This window comes from Ceratotherium simum, chromosome 37, assembly GCF_057802395.1.
Source record: "Ceratotherium simum simum isolate JZ-2026a chromosome 37, ASM5780239v1, whole genome shotgun sequence".
In the NCBI taxonomy this organism is placed as follows: domain Eukaryota; kingdom Metazoa; phylum Chordata; class Mammalia; order Perissodactyla; family Rhinocerotidae; genus Ceratotherium; species Ceratotherium simum.
The window spans coordinates 19823398-19835134 of NC_141936.1; the positions used below are offsets into that span (position 1 = coordinate 19823398).

General features: G+C 41.4%; 1 pseudogene; it reads left to right on the forward strand.

The window, feature by feature from the left end:
• Window positions 1-6600: 6600 nt before the first annotated feature.
• Window positions 6601-7318, forward strand: LOC101400437 (UBX domain-containing protein 2B-like; annotated as a pseudogene).
• The last annotated feature ends 4419 nt before the right edge of the window (window positions 7319-11737 follow it).

An 11737-nucleotide genomic window follows, 5' to 3' on the forward strand; every position in this document is an offset into this window, starting at 1 on the left:
TCCTGATCAAATAAGGACGTCAGCTAGTGAACTAGATTAAGTGAAAAATGTAACAGAATTTCTGGTTTTCAGGGTGGGGTTTTTTTTGTTGTGTTTTTTAATGAAGTGCGTTTTCTGCTGAAGAAATCAAAATGAATTGTAAGCAAGGGAGAGTAGGAATATGGTCATAGTCATCTTTATCCCAAGTTGCAAAATTTGAGAGATCTTATTTTCCTAAGACAAAATATCTGAAATGGCGATTTATACCTCTAAACCACACAGTTTAGCATTTAGGGCATGCTATGTGATCTGAGCCAAAATCCTAAAATGCAGTGAAGTGAAGTGAAAGTGCATCATGAACAGCAACAAAGCAGGATATAAATATAAAGTAAGAATAGGAGCTCAATATATTTTTATTGAATTATTAATCCCATATCCATGATGCTTGTCGGGCCCTGCTTGTCAATCACCTGGAACTAGGGAGGGAGGGTCCTTGGATACTGTTACTGCCGGCTCTAACCCTCTTAGGCAAGAATAGACAAATTCTTTGGAAGTTCCTGACATCGCAGTGCTTTGAAACCTGTTTCAGGCGTGACTCCCCAGTCCACAGAGTTTTTCTGAGAATTGCTCCATTCATACGGGTAGCCCCTGTAGCCAGATTTGTTCTACATCTATTGCTTTCCAGAAATGTAAAAGGGGGACAAAGAGAGCAGCAAAGAAAGCTGAGCTACAGAGGGAGAGAAAAACACATCCACTGAGAGAAGTGGCAACAGGAGACCAAGCAGTTCTTGTTTCCAGCCCCCTTGTGAGGCCCACTCCCCTTTCTGTCCTTGGCCTACAGGGGAGGCCTTGGCCGCCTTCCAAAGAATTCTCCCTTTTTTTTTTTTTGGCCCAAATTGTTTTGAGTGTATTTCTGTAAATTGCTACCATAAGAACCTTGACTATGACAAAACCTTTTTAAAAAATAAAAATATGAAAGGAAAAAAAAATTATCCTAATCACTATAACAGAAAAGAAAAAAAGAGAGAATGTACCTAGAACATTTTAAGAGATATGCCAGATCTGTATGATGAAAAACAGAGAAATTTAAGGACGTTAAAGATGACCTAAATAAGCGAAAAGATACCATGTTCCTGATGAGAAGATTCAGTATTATAGTGATGTCAATTTAATGCAATTTCCATCAAAATCCCAGTGGGAAGATTTTGGAACTTGACAAGTTGATTCTAAAATTCCTCCAGAAGACTAAACACAGGAGCACAGCCAAGACATTCTGAGGGGAAAAAAAAGAACAAGAGGCACCAATAGGGGCCTTGCCCTACCAGACAGCAAATGTCCTATAAAGCCACAGTAACCAAAGCAGCCTGATACTGACAAAGAGATAGCCAAATATTGATAGATCAGTAAAACACAATACAGAAACAACCATGATTACATGGCAATTTTGTTACTATACATGATAAAATTGACTTTAAATTAATGGTATACATATGATTTCACTCATGTGGAAGATAAAAAAACAAACGCATAGATATGGAGAACAGATTTGTTGTTAACAGAGGGGAAGGGGGTTGGGGGGAGAGCAAAAGGGGTAAAGGGGCACATGTATCTGGTGATGGGTGGAAACTATACTTTTGGTGGTGAACACGATGCAGGCTATACAGAAGCCAAAATGTGATGATGTACACCTGAAATTTACATAATTTTATAAACCAATGTGACCTCAATAAAATAAAATGAAAAATGAAAAAATTAAAGTAAATAATAGTGTAAATAATAAATTGTTCAATAATTTTGACAACGAGCTGGCCATCTGGGAAAAGCTAAGTTCCTTCCCTCACACCATGCACATTAGGTTCCAGAAGAATTAAAGAGCTAAACTTTTTTTTTAAAAAGTAAATCTAAGGACTCTTTAGAGTTTAAAGTTCAAATTCACTTCTTAAAGAAGTACTATCTTTATCAAAAAGGCATGCAATACCACCTCAAAAAAATTTATCTTTAGAAAGAAATATGTATGTCCTGCTATTGCATAATTTCATATTACCGTGGATGAAATTGTGTTTCTCAAAGAAATGCTGTGATATCATGCTCTTAACTTATAAACACTCTTCTGAGTTTTATTCCCCCAGAGTAATACTCCACCTAAAATCAGAAATGTGCAGCTGAACCTTCCAAGCACATGACCAAGACCTGCCAGCATAGCAGAGGATTTGGTACTAGAGAGGCATGTTCCTCTGCCTCATGCTCCAGCCACATGTTATTGTGTAAAGAGAGAAGTAACTTGTAAGCAGCTGCCACTGGTAGCTTCCCTGCCGCCCCTCAGTTCCCTCTGCAAAATGCTTATGATCAAAGGAGTAAGGAAAGGTGAGCTGGTTACTAGCTTAGGCAGCAGAGATGGAGGGAAGGGAGGAGAAGGTATCTTCATACAAGAATGACAAAGTCAGCTGCCAGAGAATATAGACCTCAGCGTCCTGGTTCAAAACCTGCTTGTTACTGATACCCTGGAGCGTGCAAGCCCACAGGGGAACAGAAGTAATAGTTCATCTTTGGGACGTGAGCCATTGTCCTGGATCTGGACCTCACCGCTCTGATGCAACAGCATCTTGTGGCAGATTGGATGACTGAGACCTAAAGATTCCTCCGAAATGAAAATTTCACACTTGAAATTGGGTTGTGAGTGGGGAGGGTGAAATTGAATGATCTATTTGTTTCGTCAACTAGATATCTTCATGGAGAGGGAAAGGGGGGCAAATGGAAGAGAATGAAGAGGTATGAATATTACCTGCAAAAATAGGTTTTGGTAAAAGAGTTTGTACTACAGAGCAGTCTGTGTGCCTGACACCCATGGCCCCAGGCTTGAGTGGTCAGAGGCAGGTCTTTCCACATAAGTTACATTGAATCTCTCGGCTCTGTTACCAGACCTAGCCAGAGAAGACTGGCCCAGGAACTGACCCAATCACCAAAGTCAAACATATGAGACAAATCAGCAGCATTGGAAGAAGTCTGGCATAAGAACTCTGCATTAGAGCGTGACCGAGCAAGCCCATGAGAGCCTCATTCCGGGAAAGACTGAACATGAAGCACGTGGAGGGAAAGCTGGAGAAGCAGAAGCCAAGCTCAACGCAAAATTAAGAGAAGCCAGGGATGGCTGACCAAAAATGAAGCGACAAAATAACAATATTCCAGGGCCGGCCCCGTGGCTTAGCAGTTAAGTGCGCGCGTTCCGCTACTGGTGCCCGGGTTCGGATCCCGGGCGCGCACTGACACACCGCTTCTCCGGCCATGCTGAGGCCGCATCCCACATACAGCAACTAGAAGGATGTACAACTATGACATACAACTATCTGCTGGGGCTTTGGGGGAAAAAAGGAGGAGGATTGGCAATAGATGTTAGCTCAGAGCCGGTCTTCCTTAGCAAAAAGAGGAGGATTAGCATGGATGTTAGCTCAGGGCTGATCTTCCTCACAAAAATAAAAATAAAAATAAAAATAAACAATATTCCAGTGGCCTGCAGCAGCTCTGGTCACCCATCCTGAGAAGACTTTGCAGTTCTGCACAAAATAAACTGAGGGATGCCCTGCGTGGCTTTATAGTAAATCTGTGGTCCCCGAGAGTGCCTTTAGTTCTTTTCACTGTCTATCCTGGAAACCCGTGGAATCATCTGAGAAAGGATTAGGAAAGGCTATAAGAAAGATGGGGACCTTGTGCTTAATTCAGAACACAGAAAGGAACAGATGAGATGAAGACGACATTTCCCAATCAAGCTGGTTGGAAAAGAGCAGGAGCCTGATGGAAATGTGAGTGGAGGCAGCTGTGGAGAAGAGCAGACAGCAGGCAGGATCTTGGAGAGGAAGAAAAAGCCTCTGTTCCAGGCATAACCCACAGAAGGCCTGTTGGCAAAGTCAGGTACATATGAGACACCTGTCTTCCATCTCAGGCCTCTTCGCACGCGGGGCTGGAGGGAGGAGGGAAATGGTCTGCAGCAAGGGAGGAAGCTGCAGATGGAATAACACTAAGACCTGCAGTGTGAAACGCGAGTCAGTGGGAAAAGGAAAGAGAGAAGTGTGAGATCAGAGGGCTTAGGGTCTCCAGGGCCACGGGAAGGGGGAAGGCAGAGGCTGCTCTGGAATCTCAGAGCCTCTGTAGAACTTCAAAATTCGAGCAGTCTTTCATTCATTCGACAAATATTTACTGGGCCCTGACTACATACAGGTCCTGTGCTGGATTCCGGGTAAATAAAGGAGACAACAGTGTGGCTCTTATTCTCAAGAAGTTGGCACTCTGGCAGAAGGACAGACACCAAGAATCACATTTCAACATTGTGTTCATTTCCTATTGCTGCTGTAACAAATTATACCAAACTTAGTTGCTTAAAACAACACACATTTATTATCTTCTAGTTTTGAAGGTCAGAAGTCCAAAATGGATCTCACTGGGCTAAAGTGAAGGTGGCAGCAGGGCTGTGTTTCCTTCTGGAGGCTACAGGGGAGGATCTGTTTTCTTGTCTTTTCCAGCTTTGAGAGGCTGCCCACTTCTCTCGCTCATGGCTGCCTTCTATCTTCACAGCCAGCAATGGCCAATTGAGTCTTTCTCACATCGATCACTGTGACGCTAACTCTTCTGCCTTCCTTGTCCACATTTAAGGACCCTTGTGATTACAGTAGGCCCATCCAGGTAATCCAAGATAATTTCCATATTTTAAGGTCAGCTGATTAGCAACTTGAATTCCATCTGCCATCTTAATTCTCCCTTGCTATGTAGCGTAACATTTGCACAGGTTCTAGGGATTAGGACGCAGACATCTTTGGAGGAGAGGGCCGTTATTCTCCTACCACAACCATGATGCATGTTATGGTAGAGATAGTGCTATGGGAGATGGTTCCAGTCCAAGATGGCAAACTGAATACATGCTGCAGCTTCTCCCTCCTATTCCAAATGGTTAGAAATAACAGAAAAGACATAGAAATAAGTAAATAAATTCATAATCACTCTGGACAACAAAAAGAGCCCTAGGTGGACAAGGAACCGTGAAGAATCCCTGAAAGATGGATGGCAGGTGGGAACTGATCAGAGAAGAACACCACAGCCCAAAATGTACATAGCAGTAAACTGCCACAGGACTTGAAAATAGCACCAAGAGCACTCAATGGCCCGAGAGGGTGGATCGTGGGAGCTCCTGGGTGCTCATTGATTATTCAGGGTACCACCAAGTCACCGCCAAGCATGTCAACCACTGTGCACATACTCCCTCTTGTCCCCTGGGGTAGAAACTCCAGCAGGATTGTCTGCCTTCAGGTGGGAGCTGTCGATATAAGATCACTAGGTGGAGAGAAAGGACAGTGTTCCTGGTTGCTGGTGACACCCAGGGGGAAAGAGAAGTGCCCACTTGCAGAAGATGTGCTGCCGTCAGACAGTTACTGACAATAGATTATGATAGACACCATGACATTATCTCATACCCTTTTTGCTAAGGAGTATACAGAGGAGAGGGCAAACAGTCTAGCAGGGAATCTCAGATAAAAGATGAGCTTCCAACCAATAATTACCCAACATTGGAATAAAGTCAACGTCTTGAAAGAGATATCAAATCCAACGTATAGAAGAACTTTCACCCAGTGAAACAGCCCGGAGAGAAAGAACAGGACTTGAGAATAATTATAACATTCTAGGACGCAAAAAGATATCACATTCATTTTTTAAAAATCAACTGAAAAATTGAACATGATTATGAAACAACAAAAAACCCTCAATAGAATGATCAGAATGGGCACAGGACTGGAAAATAGCACCAAGAGCACTCCATGGCCCGAGAGGGTGGATCCAGCTAAAAGGTCATGTGTGACCTGGAGGACTGAGCAAACACGTTTTTCTATCACAAAGCACAAGACAAAACATGGAATGTATTTATCAAAAGAGAAAGCTAAGATAAGCAGAGGACCAATCTAAAACTTTCAACATCAGCTAACGAAAGTTCTGAAGTAGAAAATAGAAAGAACGTGAGAGGAAGTTTTATTCAAATAAGTAAAAGACGAAAATGCCCCAGAATTGAGGAAAACCATGAATTTTCAGTTCCAAAGGGCCCACCAAATGCCAATCAGGATTCTTTTATAAAACTAACATGTAGATCAATTGTGATGCAAATGTCACAGTCAGGAGGAAATCCTGAAAACTTCCAATGAGGAAAAAAAAGATGAACTACAAATGTATGAGAATCATATTGACATTAAATCTCTCAATGAGAAACAGAATGCAAGAAAGAAGAGAGAATTTTTTAAGGATCAGAGGAAAGATATCTTTGAATCTAGAATTATATACACAGCCCAACCATCATTCAAATGTGAAAATAGAAAGACTTTTTCAGTTGGGAGGGTGACAGAAAGTTTATCATCTAAAGACTTACTCTGAAATAAATAATAAAAGGAGACAGATCAGCACTAAGGAAAATGAATCCAAGAGGAAGAAGTGAGAGGCAAAAAGCAATGGTGAGCAAAGACTTTAGTAAATTTGTTCAAACTAAAGAATAGGACAAATTAGACACCGACATACCAAAAAAAAAGAAAAAAAGAAGGGGAGGAGAAAAAGAAACATTAAAAAGATAAAAGGCCAGGGAGCTGGCGGAAGATGGCAAGGGTAGCGCCTGGCCCACAGAATAAAAGAGGAGGTCTTCAGGACCCCCATCCAGGGCTCAGGGTTTGCAGAATTTAAGAAAAATGTGAAGACCTTGCCAAGAAACCTGAAAACAACTAAAGTGTTGAGGTATCAAGAAATAAATTGGCCTTGGCAGAATTACATGAAGATGAAGGGAAATGCAAATCCTCCAAATCTGATAGACCTAAAGTTATAGTCTTTAGAAGCTCATGAGCACTACCTCAGAGGTTGTCCTGCTACTGGGGTGTGTTCACTTGGTTCAGGCGCTGACTGCCATGGCACTCCATTGTAAGGTTCTATCCAAGTGCGCATGAGTACAGTGGATGACATATAACTTTACCTTCAACTGGGAAAATTGTGAATGCACTTTTCAAAGAGGAGAGGGAACACGGGACTGTCCCTCCGAATGAAGCCACAGGAGCTTCAGGTGATGATAAATCTAAATCATTTACAGGTGGCCGGTACAGACTGGGTCATTCCTTCTGTAAGCAGTCTGAATACATCTATGGAGAAAATCAGCAGCAAGATGTTTTTGCTTAAACTGTGGAGCAACAGTTTCAGTTTAGATGGTGGAGAATTGAAACCTCACGATGACTCAACAAATGCTCACTTTCTGGAGTCTGTTAAGAGAAGGGTGACTCTCATTGCATGTTTGCCTGAAATTCAGCAGCTTATATTAGAAATCCTTTAAAGTGGCATTACTACACGCAGAAGATTTCAAAAGAGACTCCCCTGGAGCTTTAGTGACTGGTTCATGGTGGCCAAGTGAATTTGGATATGGAGGATCATCAAGATCAAGAATACATAAAGCCTAGAATCAGGTTCAAGTCTCCTAGTGGAGAAAGGCAAAAACTTGGAGACCCTCCACCTGAAATAGTCAGTACACCTTCCTCCCCAGAAGAGGAGAAGAAGTCAATGCTTAATGTAGTTGTTCTTACTGATGAGTCAGTGCCAACGACAAAAATTCAAATCAGGTTAGCAGATGAGATACAAAGAGTCAGTAGTACACACAGGATCTTGGATGTTGGGCACTTTATTGTACAGTTCCGTCCTGAATTTGCACCTCTTGACTTTATTTTTGTGACTTCATTTCCAAGCAGAAAGGTAACTGATGAAAGCCTGACACAAGATGCAGATGTTCTTAACACCGTGGCACTCCAGCAACTAAAATAATATTGCTGCTATCCAGGAAGTAGCAGGCAGGAAAGATAATGTGCCATATTAATAAGAAAATACTTCCAGCACAAAAACAATCAAATTGTTTTTATTACTTTTACAGACACATTTTGGTTTTATCCTTATTCTATCTTCCAGACTTAGTATAGATTAATTTGGACTACATCTTGAGATAAATATATTTGAGTTTTTTAGTTGCAGGGCTGGCTTATGTTGATAGCTTTTAAATAGCCAGGCAAACAATTTGCTACATGAGTAGTGTTAACATAATATTTGTTAGCAGAAAAAAAATGAACAAAACCCCTTTTGATAAATGCATTTGGTAGAATTTGCACTAAAGTTTCTTGATGCCGTGTTGACCAATAGCCATTAAGAATTCTTGTTATCAAATAAATTGAAAGTGTTTCTGTGATATATACTGAAAAGTATCTATATTCTGATTTTGAAATAGTTTGATCATGCAGCAATTATTTCTCCTGTTAAGATTTTATGCATCCTTTTTACTTATTGATTTAGTATATTACTAGTATCCAAAAATACAGTTTGGCATTTTGTATTTTATAGAACTGTGACCATCATAAACTAGAAACAAAAAGACATGAGGGTCAGCAATTCTTGAGAAGATGTGGTGAACAGCACTTTAAAATCCAGTAATTACAGTCCCTCTCAGAGCCTTGTCTGCATCACATTCATTTATTCATTCAACACATTTTTTTCAGGGGACCTACTGTATATACTAAACACTGTTATAACTGCTCAACCTAGAATATATTCTACTCCGGGAGGAAACTAGTCTAGAAATTTAGGAATGTCTTTTCTATCAGACATACTGGATCTAAAGAATGACCAGCATAAATGTCTGCATTTCTGCTGAAGCCAAGTTGTTCCTGAATGAGGCAGACTACATCAGGAATGCTAGAAAAGCTTTTTCTTCTTCCCAGATACCACTTCATCTTTGGTCACTACTCCTGATTAGTTCTCTATTTCTGCCTTAACAATTTACTACAAACGTAGTGGCTTAAAATAACACAGGTTTATGATCTTACAATTCTGTAGGTTATAAGTCCAACATGGACCTTGCTGGGCTAAAATCAAGGTGATAGCAGGGCTGCATTCCTTTCAAGGGGCACTAGGTGAGAATCGTTTCCTCGCCTTTCCAGCTTCTAGAGGCTGCCTGCATTCCTTGGCTTGTAGTCCCCTTCTTCCATCCTCAAAGCCGGCAACGTTGCATCTCTCTGACCCTTCTTCTGTCATCACATCTCTCTTACAACAGCCAGGAAATGTTCTCTGTGTTTAAGGACTCGTGTGATGAGATTGGGCCCACTGGGTAATCCAGGATTATCTCTCCATCTTAAGGTCTGTAGTAACCTTAATCACACCTGCAAAGTCACCTTTGCCTTGTAAAGTGACATATCACAGGTTCCTTCTGGAAGCTCCAGGGGAGAATCTGTCCTTTGCCTCTTCCAACTTGTAAAGGCTTTTAGCATCCCTTGGCTCATGACCGTATCGCTCCAATCTCTGCTTCTGTCCTCACATCTTTTACTACCAACTTTGATTCTCCTACCTCTTTCTTATAAGGAACACTGTGATTATGTTTGGCCTACCTAGATAATCCAGGATAATCTTCTCACCTCTAAATGCTTGACTTAATCACATCTGCAAAGTCCCTTTTACCATATAAGGCAACATATGCACAGATTTGGGGATTAGGACATGAACACTTTTGGAGGACCATTATTCTGCCTGCCACAGTCCACCTTTGCCCCAAAGATTCACATCCATCCCAAATAAATTCACCCCATCCAAAGGTGCTCAAAAGTCTCAAGCCATTACAGCATCAACTCAAAGTGCAAAATTTTACCTGAGTTTCACCAGTTTAAAAGTCCCAAACCTCATTTAAATTATCTAAAACAAGTATGGGTGAGAATTTGTGTATGAGTCCTGGGGCACAATTCTTCTCCATCTGTGCACCTACGTACCTACAATACAAGTTATCTGCTCCCAAATGTAGTAGTAAAACAGGCATAGAGTAGTAGTTATAGACATTCCCATTCAAAAAGCAGAAAATGGAATGCTAAAAGGAGCTATTGATCTCAAGCAATTTAGAAACCCAGCCAGGCACACTGCATTCATTAGGTTTCAAGGCCTAGGAATAGTCTGTGGCTCACAGCTCCATCCTTTGGACTTGTGCTTCCCTCTCCTAGTCATCTTTTCTTTTTCATGAAAGATGGCACATGTTTGTAGCTGAGTAATTTTATCAGCTTGTTTCCTGATGGTAGAATTTTGGGGGGGTCCAGCCACCTTCTTTAATTTTATACTTTATTCCTTTCAGCTTAAGATGGAAGTATTTCTGCAAGTATAAGATTCTCAAGAAACTTGTGGGTCTCCTGTGTAGGTCATGGTAGACAGGAGGCTTCTCCACAGATCTTTCCTAGATAACCTCATCTCTATTATCAGCTTTGTGTGAGATGGCTGAGGGGATCTATGAGTCACACACTTAAATTCTTCAAAGAGCCTTTTGTGTGACCACATACTCAGACCTTATCTTTCTGAGATATTAGCAAAAGGTTGTACAGCCACACCCTCATCCCTTTCTCTAGAGCAGGCGTTCCTGACAATGAATCTCTTATTTTAGTGTCTTTTGCCATTTGGGTAGACTGAGAATTTCCCAAATCATCAAGTCCTGGTTTCTTTATATTTAACAGTTCTTTCCTCAATTTATCTATCTCCTCTCACATTTTTCTGTAATCAGCAAGAAGAAAGCATGTCACACCTTCCACACTTTGCATGAAAATCTCCTCAGCTAAATATCTAAGTGTATCACTTACACCTTCTGCTTTCCACCTAACTGCAGTACACGATTCAGCTAAGCTTTTTGCCACTGTAACAAGAATGTCTTTTCCTCCAGTTTCCAATAGCATGGTCCTCACTTCCTTCTGAACCCTCACTGGCAGTGCCTTTAATGTCTTTATTTCTTCTAATGGTCTGTTAACAATAATTTAGATATTCTCTATGGTGCATTACATTTTGCCTACTATGCTCCTTACTTCCTCAAAGCCCTCACTAGCACTAGCATCCACTACCTACTAAGAGTCTGTGCAAAGCGCTCTTGGCTCTTTCTGTCATGCTCCTCAAAATTCTTCCAGCCTCTACCCACTGTCCAATTACAAAGCCACTTCTGCATTTTTAGGTATTTGTTACAGCAGCACGTCACTTCCCGGTGTCTAGAAAAGCCCATTCTGCCTACTCACTGCCAGTTGACTTGAATGTGTTAATAGGAATTTAGAATTCACCTTTCTCCAGGGGCTCTGGTTATTTCACGGAGGTGAATTTACCTATGCTAGGGGTTTTAATACTGGGAGTGCTAACAGAACAGGATAAAAGTGTTGATCCCACCAACACAGAGAAAACTTTTTCTCAGTGTCATAACATAGAGGACAAAGATTATTTCTAAGTCTTCCCCTCAGAATAGGAAGGCTTGCTCCTTTCTATGTATTGAAAAGGACTTGGATAATAAATAATAGTCAGTCTCAGTTCAAAAAGACACCTAGGGGGGCCAGCCCCGTGGCTTAGCGGTTAAGTGCGCGCGCTCCGCTACTTGCGGCCTGGGTTCAGATCCTGGGCACGCACAGACGCACCGCTTCTCTGGCCATGCTGAGGCCGCGTCCCACATACAGCAACTAGAAGGATGGGCAACTATGACATACAACTATCTACTGGGGCTTTGGGGGAAAAAAAGGAGGAGGATTGGCAATAGATGTTAGCTCAGAGCCAGTCTTCCTCAGCAAAAAGAGGAAGATTAGCATGGATGTTAGCTCAGGGCTGATCTTCCTCACAAAAAAAAAAAAAAAAAAGACAGCCAGGGATAAATTACATTTTCACTGGAGCAAAGTCATCGTCCTAAGGAAATAATTTATTGAAAGAAATGAACATT